The sequence below is a fragment of the Scyliorhinus canicula genome, chromosome 7 (assembly GCF_902713615.1).
Source record: "Scyliorhinus canicula chromosome 7, sScyCan1.1, whole genome shotgun sequence".
Lineage (NCBI taxonomy): Eukaryota > Metazoa > Chordata > Chondrichthyes > Carcharhiniformes > Scyliorhinidae > Scyliorhinus > Scyliorhinus canicula.
The window spans coordinates 129,690,088-129,703,795 of NC_052152.1; positions in this window are offsets into that span (position 1 = coordinate 129,690,088).

Sequence of the window (13,708 nt, forward strand, 5' to 3'; positions counted from 1 at the left end):
GCATATTGAGTCTGCAACATTGGTATTTTGAGTATGATGCAGGCAATAGATTAATGTTTACTAACAGGACAAATAACCATTTGTGTTGTTCAACTGAGGCAGCACGGTGGCATGGTGATTAGCACTGTTGCCTCACAGTGCCAGGAACCCGGGTTCAATTCCGACCTTGGGTGACTGAGTTTGCACTTTCTCCCAGTGTTTGCATAGGTTTCCTCTGGGTGCCTCAATTGCCTCCCACGGTCCAAAGATCTGCACGTTAGATGGGTTGACCATGCTAAAAGAAAATTGCCCCTTAGTGTCCAAAGATGTGTGGGTTAGGTGGGGTTACGGGGATAGGGAGCGGGGGGTGGGGGGGGAGTGGGTCTAGGATGGGCGCTCTTTCAGAGGGTTGGTGCAGACTTGATGCACCGTAGGGATTCCATGTTGTGGAGGATTCTTTGTTATGTGTTGATTGATGGCTCCTTAGCCACAAACCACTACAAGAAGTCTTACAACACCAGGTTAAAGTCCAACAGGTTTGTTTTGAATCACTAGCTTTCGGAGCACAGCTCCTTCCTCAGGTGAACTCTTCACCTGAGGAAGGAGCAGTGCTCCGAAAGCTAGTGATTAAAAACAAACCTGTTGGACTTTAACCTGGTGTTGTCAGACTTCTTACTGTGCTCACCCCAGTCCAACGCTGGCATCTCCACATCATGACTAACCACTATAACCTAGGGATAATATGATAGGTTACCACTTACAATTGAGTCCAAGAAAAGACTGGTCCCTTCAACTTGACCGATACAACCATGTGTCGCATGTCCAGACATTTCGGGCACATGCCACCCAGGGCTGTGTGACCTCCTGGGGGAGGTGAAGAAACAGATAGAAAACCCAGTCTAATTGGGGGAGGAAGTCCTCTCTGACCCCTCTCGTCCTGGCTCTATTTCAGCATCGATTACATGACCTGGCAGCCTGCTGCAGAATTTCTCTACTCTCTTGCAATAGAACCCGTCCTGACACCTAACATAGATGGGGTCTTATTAAACGGAATATAGGGATTCCTGACTTTACCAAACTATTTTAATTATAATAAACTGTCAACTCAAACGCAATCATCTTCTAAACCTCAATCAGACCCCCCCCCCCCCCCCCCCCCCCCCCCCCCCCCGCTGCCCTCCCAAGTATAAACTTCTCCAAAAGATAGGGCTAGATGCTCCGTTTGAGAGACTAAATGCTGACGCTGGGATTGGATGGGTGGTGTTCCATGGTCCCGGTGGTGGTGGCGGTCCAGGAGCCATTGTGCCATGTGGAACTAGTACAATTCCCACTGATGCCGACATCAGATTTGCTGTGGTCGGGATTGGCATTGGAGATCCTGACAAGCTGAAGCTGGGTATACACACCCCACACCTCACACACTGTCATTCCAGCCAATAAGATAGTTCCATGAAGAGCGGCCTCAAAGTTCACAGATGCAGAGCTTGAGATACTGCTGGATGCCATGGAGGAGAGGTGGGTCACCCTGTTCCCCAGGATGGGAAGGAAGCTGCCACCCATTGTTGTCAACCAGGCTGGACGCAGGTGGCAGAAGTGGTCAGCGACGTGGGCCCCACCGCAAGGACCGGGCAACAGGACCGGGTAAAGCTGCATGACCTTCTCAGGGCGGCTTGGGTGAGTCGCCACCTCCATACCCCTGGCACCACCACTATCCGACACACCCCCACGCCACACCTCTAACCCCCACCCCCCCATGCGGCCCCACCAGGCAGACCGGTAGGCAGTGCTGGGTGAGGATGGGCAACCCCCCAGGCAAGCCAGGGTGAGTCACGACCCCCCCCCCAACCCACACAGACCTCCCCTTCTCTCCCCCCCCCTCCCTCATCCACCTACATGCAGCCCCACTAGGTGAACCGGTAGGCAGTGATGGGTTAGGATGGGCAACCCCTCAGGTCAGACATTTTTAAAAATAAATTTAGAGTACCTCGGTTGGACACTTTAGTGAAGAGGCTCCTGGGGCACTATCTGGTGCGCACCACGCACAGGCTACGTTACATCAGGTTGAGGTAAGAACCCCGAGAGGTCGGATGGTCGCAAGGCGGCCTGACCCCAGAGACTAGCTGTTGTCCAGACGGGTTTCAGGCTTCTGGAATGGGCGGTCCCATGGATGTTGGAGATGATGGCGCTGAGCTGGAGACTATATGAGGGGGTGTCAGCAACCACCCAGCACCTGCAGGCACAGTTGGAGGTGCCGACCATGCAGGTCACCCAGACCGTACAGGTGATGTCCACGGTGGAGGCTTTGGCTGCGAAGATATCGGCCATGGGTCAGGATGTCCAAGGCCTTGGGCACAATGTGCAGGTGGTGGTTGAGGCACAGACAGGGCAGTCATGTCCCTGAGGCTGCACAAACAGGAGCTGCTCAGGGAGGATTCTCAGGAACAGGAGCTTGCCCCAGAGGAGCAGGAGCCAGCCGGTGACGATGGAGAGCTGGCCGCCCAGCAGGCCGAGAAGGAGGTGGGGAGGAGGCGTTGTATCAGGCCTCGTGTAAACCGTGGCTGAGCAGACAGACTGTGAGACATCTCTAAAGTATTATGGCACATCTGGAACCGCAAGTGTGTGGGGGAGGACTCCCACTCCCAGTGGCCATCACGGGTCCCTCCTGGTGCCGAGTGAGGACCTGTATTGGATCACCCAGACCTCTGTGCAAGGGTGAATCTGCACTGCATCTGAGCCACCTGGACATTGCTGCGGTGCTGCAGACTGTGATCATGGCTGTGACATGGCTGTGACATGGCTGTGACATGGCTGTGGCGGCCAGGCCAACCACTCCTGACTATACACTGAACATTTTCTGCAGAGGGTAAAGGGGCAGGCATGTTAGCATGATGGGTACCCCCATGCCCAACCAGGTCCACCGGGCTAAATGGGGGTCCAGACCTGCACTGTAGCCCCTGCCCCCTGTATGTCCCCCTCCGCTCTCCTGATCCTACCTCCATCCTCCCCTTGCCGTTCCCACCGGCAGTCATCCCTCCACACCGTGCCATGGCCCTGTCATCGGGGTGGCCTCCTGCATCGCCACCCATCCCTGCCAGCAGTACGCCCTGCGGCCCCAGTTCCACGCCCTTCTGTGGGGTCCAACTTGGGTGCCTTCCTTTGGTGGGCCGTGTGCTACCTCACTAGCAGGATGCCACCTGGTTATCGGGGACACTGACTGGCGCCATGCCTGGTGGCATGCCTTCAGGCAGAGACCGTGGATGGGGCTGGGCGAGGCGGTTGGGAACCTGTTGGGATCATAGCTGTAGTGTGCAGTGGGTCCTCTCTGCAATACATGGGTCATGCCTATCTGTCCGAGGCAGGGTGGATGGGAGCAGGGGCACAGTGGGCCACAGGACTGGGTGTCAGCTGATGTTCCTGCAGGATGGGCTAGCTGATGGTGCCATTGGTGGGGTACCAACCCTGGAGTGGGCAGTGTGGCAGGGAGGGTGCCAGGGGCCAGGGTGCATGCGTCTGCTGTTCGGGCTGCGCTCTGCACACACCCCCGGTCCCCGTGCAGTGGGGCAGCACCTTGGATGCTGCACTGAGGGGTGCCAGCAATGACTGGACCACACAGATCTTGCAAATCATTCTCCCAACACCTTCACCTTAATAGTATTGGTAATAGAACTCTTACCCCTGAGGGTCAGTATTGCCACCAATCCACGACCAGAGCCAAGTCCACTGGCAGCCATATTTGCTTGTTGGGGGCATGGAATAATGCATCCACGCTGCCATCGAGGAGCCGGAGCATGGCGTTCCATTGGGAACTAGGCGCCCACCTCGATTTTCAGCTGACGCCCGATTCTCCGGCCGATGGCGATTCGCGATTCGGGCGTTGCTGGACGAAGCATACTCCCAATAGAGTTCCAGCTCTTTCATCCATCTTGGTAAATTAGATATTTTAAACTGGGGATTAGTTTGGTGTCTCTCCTCTACATACTTTCCAAAATCTCAATATCACCCACCATGTAAGGAGGTCAAAATTGGACACAATATTCCGACTGAGGTCTGGAACAAGTCAGAGTTGAAGTCAAAGCTATCATTTGTCTCTAAAACATCAGTAAATGTTTATTTAAGTAGTGTTCAATTTGGCCGAATGTTTGTTGTACTTTCAATTTGAGAAGCATCTTATTTTATTTGTGCAGTGAGTTTATTATTGCATGTTTTTAATGACAAGTCTGGTTCAAGGACTGCTACCATATGTTACAGTTTTGTTCTGTGAATACAACTTGGAACATTGTTTGCTTTAGCTGTAGCCTCATGGGATTGCTCTTGAATTCCCTCTGAGATTGGTGCACTGACCCTGCCGTTAAGTCTGGACCCTGTAGGGTGTAGGAGTATTCGGTATTTCATCTGCCCATGTGCAAAACATGATACTTCTCTAAGCTAAACATAATTTGCCAGTCGGCAGTCGGGTAGTTGAGACTGCAGTCATCTCTCTCACACAGATCTTGCAAATCATTCTCCCAACATCTTCACCTAAAGAGCATTAAAAAGTAAGATCTGAACGCTTCCCCCTGCGGATCAACATTGGCACCAATCCACAACCAGAGCCAAATGCACTGGCAGCCAGATTTGGCTGTCGGTGTTTAGCTGAACCTCAGTCTACAACAAGCAGTTACCACTGAGGCAAGCCCTTCGTTTCCACAGACTATGCTGGAGGTCAGCGCCGGCCCTAGGGTTGCTGGCGCCCCGGGCAAGCTGAACTTCAGCGCCCTTCGGGGGGGGGGGGGGGGGCCGAGGGGGGGGGGGGGAGCCGAGGGGGGCGGGGTGAGGGGGGGGCCAAGGCGGGGGTGCGGGGCCGAGGGGGGGGCGGGGCCGAGGGGGGGAGCCGAGGGGGGGGGGCAAGGTGGGGGGCGGGGCCGAGGGGGGCGGGGCCGAGGGGGCGGACGGAGGGGCGGCCGGTGGGGGGGGGGGGGGGGCGGCCGGAGGGGGGGGGGGCGGGAGGGGGGGCGGAGGGGGCCGCCCTGGGGGCCCAACTGCGCATGCGCGGGACCCGAGTCTCTGGCGCCCCCTATCACATGGCGCCCCGGGCGACTGCCCGAGTTGCCGGTACCTTGGGCCGGCCCTGCTGGAGGTCTTTGGTATATGGCTTTCACTCTCTTTGATTTTGTCTGTCATCTCAATTGATCTCCTTCAGCATCGTGCCAATTGCTAAAGTCAAATGATTAGACCGATAGCTACCTGCGGAATCCCTCTTTCAAGCACTTGGATCTGGATTTCGGACATATACCGGGTAATGCAGGAGGTAGACGAGGCCTCGGTGGAGGAACTGAAGGGTAAATTGGAGGAGGAGCTGGGGGAGGAGATTGAGGAGGGGACGTGGGCGGATGCCCTGGAGAGAGTGAATTCCTCCTCTTCCTGTGCGAGGCTTAGCCTCATACAGTTCAAGGTTCTGCACAGGGCCCACATGACCGGGACGAGGATGAGTAGGTTTTTTGGGGGCGAGGACAGGTGTGCTAGGTGCTCGGGGAGCCCAGCGAACCATGCCCATATGTTTTGGGCATGCCCAGCGCTAGGGGAGTTTTGGAAGGGGGTAGCAAGGACGGTGTCAAGGGTGGTGGGATCCAGGGTCAAGCCAGGCTGGGGACTCGCAATTTTTGGGGTTGCAGTGGAGCCGGGAGTGCAGGAGGCGAAAGAGGCCGGTGTCCTGGCCTTTGCGTCCCTAGTAGCCCAGCAGAGGATCTTGCTCCAATGGAAGGATGCGAGGCCCCCAAGCGTGGAGGCCTGGATCAATGATATGGCGGGTTTCAATAAATTGGAGAAGGTGAAATTTGCCCTGAGGGGATCAGTACAAGGCTTCTTTAGGCGGTGGCAGCCTTTCCTGGACTTCCTGGCGGAACGGTCGAGAAATAGGCCGGCAGCAGCAGCAACCCGGGGGTTGGGGGGACGGGGGGGGGGGGTCTGGTTCGGTGGGAGGGAGAATTGTGTACATGGGCTTGTTGGATGTGGCGGGTGTTATCTCTTTCCTTTTTGTTGTTTGCTTTTTTTTGTAGTTGCTTTTGTAGTTGGGTGGGTGTTGTTCTTGGGTTTTTACCATGGTTGTTTTGTTAATATTGTTTTGTTGTTTATATTTTGTGAAAATCTTAATAAAAATTTTTTTTTTTTTAAACTTGGATCTGCAATATCATCCTTCAAACTGGGACCCAATCTCAGCTAGCTTCTGAATGTAGGGTCAGGGGGCTGCCAGCACCTTCCCCATCTCCTGACAGACACGTGCATTTGTTCTGTTATGATTAGAAACATAGGAGTAAACATTACATCCTGACAGATCTTAGCGCAGTTGGCCCCTGCCGATGTCACTCTGCGGAATCAAGGCCAAGGTGGGTGGTCAGTGGGATGCGCAGCTGGCTGCTTTACCGGCCGCGGCAATGACGGTCCGCGCCTGGGCACCACCCCAGTCCCGTGGGGGTCACCCCTGGCCAAGGGGCCCGTTTTCCCGTCACCATCTCACCCATGGCCTTAGCAGGGCACCCCCCCACCCCAGCCTGTCCAGCCAATGTCCAGCCCGGCAGCCCACAGTCGCGTATCCCTGTGTCCTCCCTCCTCTCTCTCATCAGCCACAACGCCGGTATCACGATTTTTAAAAGGACAAGTGAACCGCGCCATCGGGAATTCAGCTCACAGGAGGTGGAGAATCGTGGAGGCCCCGGAGAATACCTGGTCATGCTCACTAATGATATGCCAACAGTGTTTACTGTGCATGCGTTCTGACGCGCATTGACGCCACGGTTGAGGCGACAGAGAATCGCGATTTGGTGTGAAATCAGCGCTCGCTGTGATTTCGGCGCCAGAACCGATTCTCCGCCCATTCATGTTTCCCGATTCTGGCATTGGCCGACGGAGAATCCCACCAGGGGTGATTCACAATGGCTGCGTTGGCAAGGTCAGAGCCTGCATTCAACCACACCGAGTGTGAAAAATGAGCCCCACGTGAATCTCGCCATTCCTAGCTCTCTCGCCGTCGGATTTGCCGGACTCACGCCTCAGCTTCTCTCTGCTAACAAGAGGGAGATGATTTTAAACGCTCCCTCACCGCTCACTCCCAGTCAACACACACACACACTTTGGGGATGCCGAGCTGGCCAGGCTGCTCGACGCTGTGAAGGAGAGGCGGGGCACCGTGTTACTCCGAGGGACCTGCAGCAGGGTCAGCAATGCTGTCTGGGAGGCAGTGGCTGTCAGTGCGGGCAACATGACCAACAACCTCCACCGACCTACAAGGATAAGTTACCCTCCACCTCTCTCCTAGCATCAGTTCTGCCTGCCATCCCTTAATTCCTCAATGCACCCCTTTCCCCCCGACCGCCCCCCCCCCCCAAATCACTGACTGACACCTCGCATCCTTCCCACCAATTTGTGTGCTTGTTTTTCAGAAGCCACTGACACCCACCACCATAACCCTATGATGTCCAGGTGCGTTGCCCACACATGCCACTTGCTATCGACCCACTCCCCCCTGACCCATCAAGCGTGAGATTCACAATGCCTCTCTTTGTCCCTGCAGGAGATGATAGACCATAATAAACGGAAAAAGGCTAAGATGGGGTGCGGAGTAGCAGAGATCCACGGTACCACACCCAATGAGGAACGGGCCATGGAAATGGCGGGGTTATCCGAGGAGAGAGCAGTGACCGACAGCCAGGTTGGGCTGCACCACAGAGATGGGGATCCAGGTGACCTGTCTCAAGTGAGTCGTTCATGTCAGACAAAATGATCCTACCCTCTCACTGATCACATGTCCATTGTCTCGTAGGATCTCTATCTGATGGGACCAAGCCATCCTGAGTTGTTTAGAGAACCTCAAAGTGTATCATGGAGTTCACCTGACCCACAACTTGTAATAGATTGTGGTATGGGGAGCACACGGCCCACTTTACAGGTGTCGTACAGCAGAAATGGAAAAGTATTATTTAGAGCAAAACAATGTTTATTCTATGAACTCAAGTTAACCTTTTTAAAACAAACAGTGAACATCTTAGCAACGATCAATTCAAATACAACCCCAAAGACTACAACACTAAGTAATCCTTTAAGCTTTCCTTTTAACATCCATACAACTTAACAAAACCTTTAACAGAAGGTTAAAGTCACTACTGAGAACATTTATAATTCTGAATTCACTAAATGATCAAGAGATAGTCTTTTGATGGCAGAGAGAACAGCAGTACACCTTCTTGGTCTGGCTTCAGCTCCAACACTGATAACAAAACTAAAACACACCCTGCAGCAAACAGCCTAAAACAAAAGTAAAAAGCTGACAGCCCAGCTCCACTCACTCTCTGACATCACTGCAGTAGTAAACACCCATTTCTTAAAGGTACGCTCACTACAGATATTTATATACACACCCATTTATAAACACCCATTTCTTAAAGGTACTCTCACATAACAACATCCCTGCCACCCAAGAGACCATCTCAGAGCAGGGTTCTGAGGAGACCACCATCGAGGCGTCACAGCTATCAACTTCACTTCCGCCAGTGCAGAGACACACACCCCGGTGGCAACATTATTGGACCGGCTTCTGGGGCACAACCTGGTGAATACCTCACAGTTGCTGATGCACATCAGGTGTAGGCAGGAACATTCAAGGGAGACAGCAGTCCGAGATCTGCCGGATCCCAAAACTCAATGGGGTTCTAGTCAGTTGCCGAGCCTCTGGACATGGTTATGAGAGTTATTGCAGATAATAAACCAGGACCATGACATTCAGATGGGGGTGGCACAGCGGTTAGCACTTCTGCCTCACAGCCTCAGGGTTCCGGGTCCAATTCTGGCCTTGGGTGACTATGTGAAGTTTTCACATTCTCCCCGTGTCTGTGTGTATTTCCTCCGGGTGCTCCGGTTTCCTCTCACAGTCCAAAGATGTGCAGGTTAAATGGATTGGCCATGGTAAATTACCGCTAAATGTCCAAAGCTTAGGTGAGGTTACAGGGATAGGGTGGCAATTGGACTAGGGGGGTGTGCTCTTTCAGTGGGTTGGTGCAGACTCAATGGGCCAAATGGTCTCCTTCTGCATTGTAGGGATTCTATTCTATGAACTGTGGCTGGAAAGCTGATTTGAGGAGTCCCAAAGGCTTTGGGCGCAGGAGATGGTGGTGGCAATGTGTGGCACCCAGGCCAACACTGCTAGGGTGGCAATCGCAGTGGAAAACTTGGAGCATGACATCCACATCTTGAGTGGAGGTGCCCAAGGCATGGCTCAGTCTGAGATGACCATGGCTGAGAGCGTTGACATCATGTCCAAGTCTAAGAAGGACATGTCCCAGATGCAGATGGACAAGTTGAGCTGACGGATGCAGCCTCGTCCTATGAGAACCTGGAGATGATGAGGGTCTCCCTGGTCCTCCTGACATGATGGACCCTTGTCGCTGCCTGTTCTCCATCCTCCGGTTTCTCCTTAGACTCATCCTCCATTCCCTCCTGGCCCGCCTCATCCTCAGACAAAGGTTATATAGTTGGATAGCCGGGCATACAGAGCATCTGTCACTTCCCAGATGTACCTTGATCTCCTTCTGTGCCTTCATGCCACAGCTAGTATGGTCTCCAGCTGCTGAGCCTGCCCTACAGCTCCCAGTCTCTTGCCATGGGGTCTGCTCTGGGTGCTTTTGCCCATTGCTGCTGGAGTCTGTGTTCATCCAGTGCAATGAGAAGAAGAAGAACTAGCTGCCCTGCCTCTATGCCGATATCGCTCAGTACCTGCAGGGGATGAGAGAGAGAGATGGTCAAGTTAGTGTGGCAGCCAGATAACATCAGTACCACCCCTGACCTATTAGCCTCCTGCATCTGGAAGCAATCAGTCTCAAAGCTAATCTGGCAGCTACTACTCATTCTCAGCTCAGGTACCCTCCCATCTCTATTGCAAGACTGGCCCCGGTCAATGTCCCCACCCTGTTGGACTTGCCCTTGTGCTCATGTCTGGTTCTCCCCTTCTTTCTTCTCTATATCACTGGAGGTTCTGACAGGAAGTTTATATGCGTGCACATCTCTAATGGGCATGGTCAACTGGAATGTGATGGCCCACTTGGGGGCTAATGAATCTTCACTGGCGGGCGTTGGGGTCCGACACATAAACAGCCCAATACATCTCGATCTCGCACCCAACGTTTAACCTTGAACCCTGAGTATTCATCCCATTCCTTGATGTTAAGACTGTGGGCAGCTGACATAGTAAAGGGTCATCTCTTGATGGCCAATGAGTTTGATGAGCATGAGTCTCAGGAATCTTGCTTTCTGCTTCAGGGCTGGCAAAACTAATACGCACCCTTCTTACTCAGACTGCATCATTCTGAGGTCTTTGCCACCCATGCGCATGCCTGGCGGGAGGGAAGATTCACTGAGGGCTGAAGTTGCAACATTAACCATGCAAAGTATATTATAATGGATTCAGATTCATGCTAATCAGGCCTGCGCCCTTCCTGGGCATGAACATGATTGTGTTCTCGGGGAGGCCTCGAGAAGATCGCGTTCTGAAATCTCTTGCTGGCACAAACCTGTTTCTGGCCTCCCGCGAGATTTAGCGGCCATTACAGGGTTTGTGCCCGCTAATCCTGGCCATGGTATAGCAAACAGGAGAGATGAGAGCAAAGTAGTAATTTGGGAAATACGTGTCATTGGGTATAGCAAGAGAGCACGAGAGGGCAGGGAGGGTTGTGTGATTTTGAAACTCCACCTCAGAAGGTGGTGGGTCACTGAATATTTTAACACAGAGGTAGGTGGGCTTTTATTAGGCAAGAGAATCAAAGGTTCTCGAAGGTAGATGGGAATGTGGAATTCGAAACACAAACAAGCCAGGATCTTTTAGAATGGCATAACAAGCTCAAAGGGGTGAATGGCCTACTTCTGCCCCTATTTCATATGTTCATATGATAGCAGTGGGACTCTGTCTGTGAAGTACGATTCAGTGGGTATGTCAATGTCAGGCTGCTGCTTGACTAGTCTGTGGGACAGCTCTCCCAACAAGCCCCAAGGTCCACAGGGCTGGGTTTGCATATGTCATATCCAGTGCTTGGGTTGATGCCAGGCAGTCTATCTGAATTAATCCCTATTTTAGACTTGTTGTGGAGATGCCGGCGTTGGACTGGGGTGAGCACAGTAAGAAGTCTTACAACACCAGGTTAAAGTCCAACAGGTTTGATTCCTGTTCAGGAACATACCTCGCCATTCACCTGAGGAAGGAGCTGCACTCCGAAAGCTCGTGTTTGAATCAAACCTGTTGGACTTTAACCTGGTGTTGGAAGACTTCTTACTGTATTTTAGACTTGGTTGTGGTTTTGATACAACCGAGTGGTTTATCAGCCATTTCGGCATGAGTCACATTGCTGTGGATCTGGAGTGACATGTAGGCCAAACCAGGTAACCTATGTCCCCAGAGCTTTAGCTGGAATACTTGCCAGTGACATGACCTCCTACACCACCACTGCCAACCCTTGCTTAAGAGCGAGAAATCATCAAAAATGCAGATAAATGTGAGGTGATACAACCTGGGCAGGACCTACTCCGTTAATGGTAGGATGCTGGGAGAGCTATAGAACAAAGAGATCTAGGTGTACAAGTTCATAGCTCCTTGAAAGTGGAGTCACAGGAGGACAGGGTGGTGAAGAAGGCATGCGGCATGCTTGGTTTCATTGATCAGAACATTGAATTGAGGAGTTGGGATGTCTTGTTGAAGTTGTACAAGACTTTGGTAAGACCACACTTGGAATACAATGTACAGTTTTCGACATCCTATTATAGGAAGGATATTATTAAACTAGAAAGAGTGCAGAAAAGATTATCTAGGATGCTACCGGGACTTGATGGTTTGAGTTATAAGGAGAGACTGGATAGACTGGGACATTTTTTCCTGGAGCATAGGAGGCTTAGGGGTGATCTTATAGGGGTCTATAAAATAATGAGGGGCATAGATAAGGTAGATAGTCAACACCTTTTCCCAAAGGTAGGGGAGTCTAAAACTGGAGGGCATAGGTTTAAGGTGAGGGGGAGAGATACAAAAGGGTCCAGAGGGGCAATTTTTTCACACAGAGGGTGGTGAGTGTCTGGAATGAGCTGCCAGAGGCAGTAGTAGAGGCGGGTACAATTTGGTCTTTTAAAAAGCATTTTGATAGTTATATGGGAACGATGGGTATAGAGGGATATGGGCCAAATGCGGGCAATTGGGACTAGCTTAGTGGTAAAAGCTGGGTGGCATGGGCATGTTGGGCCAAAGGGCCTGTTTCCATGCTACACACCTCTATGACTATGAACTTCTCTGTTATTCAAAATCAAAAGTGCTCTCTATTAAGTAGAATGGCATGCAGAAAACTGAAATTAATTTGTGAGGTGGATGAAGGTGATGATGAGAATTACCGCAATACACCTAAAACAAATTTCTAAAATTGTTTGTAGGGCTGGGAAAATTAAAGAGCCAGTACCACATCACCCTAAGAGTCGATGATAAACCAACTTGCCTCTTTACACCGAGGAAAGTCCCTCACCCACTCTTAGACCAAGTCACAGGTGAAATTGAAAAGATGCTATAGCAGCAAGCGGTCATCTCACTGGTCACCATGCCAACATAGGAATGGTTATGGTCCCAAAGTCAAACAGCTCTGTAACAATATACATGGATTAACTCCACTAAATACATCAGTGGGATCTGCCATCCAGCAAATGGAGGAGAGTCACCAAATTATTTACCAAATTGGATGTGAACGGTGGATTTCAGCAGTTGCTTCTGGACAAAGAATCCAGTTACATTCATAAGACCCCTTGGTCATTATAGATTCAATAGATCGCTCTTTCGAATCATGTCTGCTCCAGAAATTTACCAGAGAACAAGGTCTCACAGCTCAGTAGCCATGGAAGGCTATATAGATGATATACTCAAACATGGATCCATGAGAGGGGAGTATGATGGCAGGGTCAGAGCAGTCCTGAGACCCTTACAGAATGTGAGTTTGTCCATGATCAAGTTTCCCAGGCACATAGTACAAGCCAATGAAATCACAGATAATACACCACAACCCAGGAACATAACAAAGCTTCAAAGTTTCCTTGCGATGGTGAACCAAGAAGGGAGATTCCTACCAAATCTAGCAGAGATTAGCGAGGACTTGAGAGAGTTATTGAGACGAGGTAACTGAAACATGGACCAGCACAATGCTTTTGAAAGGATGAAACAACCTTCAATCTCTACTGAAACCTTGGCACATTACAGCCCAGGCTTCCCCTCCGGGGGCAGTAAGATTTCGGATGCAAAAGGACAGGAAGTATAAACGAGTCTACTATGCCTCTGGGTCACTGACAGAAAAGTAACAATTATACCAACGTTAGAAAAAGAAGCTTTGGCAATAATATGGGTGTAAGAAAAAATTTCAGACTATGCTATGGAGTTAGCACTGCTGCCTTACAGCTCTCGGGTCCCGGGTTCAATTCCAGCCTTGGGTCACTGTCTGTGTGGAGTTTGCACTTTGTCCCCGTGTCTGCGTGACTTTCCGCCGGGTGCTCAGGTTTCCTCCCACAGTCCAAAGATGTGCAGGTTAGGTGGATTGGCCATGCTAAATTGCCTTAGTGTCCAATAAGGTTAGGTGGGGTTACTGGGTTACAGGGATAGGGTAGTCTATCCAAGGGCCGATGTGGACTTGATGGGCCAAATGGCTTCCTTCTGCACTGTAAAGTCTATGGACGGGATTCTCCGATAATCGGC